This window comes from Capsicum annuum, unplaced genomic scaffold (genome assembly GCF_002878395.1).
Source record: "Capsicum annuum cultivar UCD-10X-F1 unplaced genomic scaffold, UCD10Xv1.1 ctg31753, whole genome shotgun sequence".
NCBI lineage: Eukaryota > Viridiplantae > Streptophyta > Magnoliopsida > Solanales > Solanaceae > Capsicum > Capsicum annuum.
In genome coordinates, this window is record NW_025838413.1 from 1 (window position 1) to 2,951 (window position 2,951).

Sequence of the window (2,951 nt, forward strand, 5' to 3'; positions counted from 1 at the left end):
AATGACTTCCCTTGGCCCATGAGGGAAGTCATTTTCCCTCAAATTGAGAAAAATGAGTTGTTGTGGAAAATGTTTTTCAAACATTTTATTGCAACCAAACAAGGGAAAATAGTTCCAGAAAACATTTTCCATCATACCAAACACACCCATAGTTTTTTGGGATTTTTGGACCTTTATGGATGAAGCCATTTAAATTTCTCTTTTTCTTTATAGTGGTTGCCGCAATTAATATTACATGTTCACACCCCCCTCTTCTTTTTTTTTAATTAAATGTGGATGGCTTTTCTATCTTTTAACATGTTTCCAATTTTATTACTCCATTAGATTTTAGTAATGCACACTCAGTAGCTGGGTTTTTTGGGCTTTTGATACTGCGGAGTGTTTTACACTTGTGCTATTTGTCGTTTAAGTGTTCAAGGGCTTCTGCTTGATTGATTAATGGCATGAAATGCACTATTGATACAACGTTGAGTTTCATATCTCCATAAAGGACTAATGGTAGGGGCTGCATAAAGGACTAACTTGAAAAAATTATTCATGTTCAAAATGGCATAAAGAATTTCATTAATTTGACTCTTGTACTTAGAACCATGTTACATAAACTGACACTTGCGGAGTATTGCGGTGGTGACTAACAAATGTTCTCCGGCATATATTTTTAGTGTCAGGGGGAGAAGATGGAAAATGAAAAAGACGAATACACCCTTGATGGAACTGTGGATAACCACGGTCAACCTGCCGTGCGTGCAAGGACCGGAAGGTGGTTTGCTGGTGTTCTCTTACTTGGCCAGTCTACTATAAATTTATTTTCTTAGTACTTATTTGATAGTATTTTCTCATATTGATACTTTAGGTTCATTAATTAAGCGTATGTTTTTTGTTATCTCATAAGAATTTTAATTTCAGTGAATCAAGGTCTAGCTACACTAGCCTTCTTTGGGGTTGGAGTCAATTTAGTACTATTTCTGACCAGAGTTATGGGGCAAGACAATGCTGAAGCAGCCAACAATGTGAGCAAGTGGACAGGGACAGTTTATATCTTCTCCCTTTTGGGAGCTTTCCTCAGTGATTCCTACTAGGGAAGATACAAGACGTGTGCTATTTTCCAATCCATTTTTGCAGCTGTAAGTGATTTTCAATTTTTTCATTCCAGGAATTAAATTATCTTGAAATCTTTCTTACATTATTAGATACTAAGATTTGAAATTAATTGTTGTAAACTTACAGGGACTGGTTTCACTTTCATTGACTTCATACATTTTCTTAGTCAAGCCTAATATCTTCCCAACCATTGGGAAGTATGACGCTTGACGTGTAAGTTTGAGAAAATACTACCCTAGCATAGGTACCCCATGGCTTCCCAAGAATTACACTCTTCACTCCGGTGATCTTGCATCCCACAAAGGTGAAGCCCGTGTTTTCCCGAGGTAATTGCCTATGTTGTGTTGTTGTAGCCCCATTAGATTGTGAAAGAGAATGCAAACGACCTTTCTGTCAAAACAGGAAAAAAAAAGAGACGCCTCAATCACGATTAGGTGATAAATAACTTAATGACATACGATTGATTTGCTGTAAATTTAACAAGTTCTTAGATATGTATGACATGTTACCTCAAAGAGAGAAGCAACATCTCCACATGAAATTAGTGTTCCTTCAATATAACAATTTTTTTAGTAATGTCTACCAACATCATTAAATTCTTTCTCTTGAATTCACTGCCAATACCACGCCAAAGCTAAAGCCATAGAGAAAATTTGCGATAATTAGCAGTAGTAATTTCTGTCATCTTCTTATACATCCTGAACATTGAGTCTCTCTTGAAAGTATGCAATAATATTTCTAGATGAAATCGATACATGGAGAACTTATAGTTGCCATTTTTAATTACGTTAGCTATAAGCTTGGTTGAAGGCTTGACATACAGCTTTGTTTCTTCCAGCTACCAATGAAATGATTGAATACCTGAGAAGTGAAACTAACATACTACGCGAACAAGTAGATGAGTTGAGGAGTGAAATGGCATCTGTGAGGTCTGCACTCACGAGAAAGGCTTACACTTTTCAATAAGAATTATGAAAATAGTACAAATGTCTACTTAACCTGGCAGCAGGTCTGCCAAAAATGAAGAGAAGATTCAATACCAAAAGCTTTTGATGGAAGATAACCTAAAGTGTTAGCATAAATCAGGAACTGATTAATTCAGGTCATGGTAGAATTGTTATAATGTCCATAGTCTTATCTATCTTTTCTGCAAGACAACTAGGCAGGTTAGTATTACTTAAAAAAAATGTTGGATTTGTGGTAGAGTTTATGTCAATGCAGGTTGAAGAAAATACCGGTGACTTCAAAGGTTGTTCTTGTTGTTGTTATTGAAGCATAAAATTTTACGAGAGGTCTCTATGGTTCAAACGTGTTCAAATTTCAATCCATTTAGGACTTGATGTGATTCTTTTATGTCCATTTAGAAAGTATGTCCATTTGGAAAGTGAGAAGTTCAGCTTCAATGCTTGTTTAACCGTCTTACCAATTAGCTCTCTCTGGGTCCAGGGAATGTGACGCTGAAAACCGCATAGACAATAAAAAAGTGAAAGATAAGCATAAATCCACCGGTGGCAAAAAGCCTCCTAAACCTCCAAGAGGATTATCCTCGGATGCTGCTGACCAGAAGCTTATCAAAGAGATCATCGAACTCGCAATGATCAAACGTGTGTTGAGCGAATCAAGGCGTTAAAGAAAATGAAAGCAGCAAAAGCATTTTCCACTTCATCATCATCCACGGGCAATGTCCTTGCTTTTCTCTTTTCTGTCCTCTTCTTTCTCATCCTATGTTTCCAAGGTAATTATTTAATTTCGCATTTTCCATGTATCTTTTATATAACAATTTGTTAGTGTAATTGTTTTAGGAATCATGCCGGGTAGTGTTAATTCCTAAAGTGTAGTTATTTTTCTTT

The 2,951-nt window shown here is 36.2% G+C and overlaps 1 long non-coding RNA gene across 1 annotated transcript; it reads left to right on the plus strand.

Annotated features, from left to right (window-relative positions):
* The first annotated feature begins 625 nt into the window (after positions 1–625).
* Positions 626–2,381, plus strand: LOC124891177. The gene is made up of 4 exons (XR_007049561.1): positions 626–760; positions 907–1,124; positions 1,228–1,427; positions 1,940–2,381. It is a non-coding gene; the product is annotated as an uncharacterized LOC124891177 (long non-coding RNA).
* Positions 2,382–2,951: the final 570 nt, after the last annotated feature.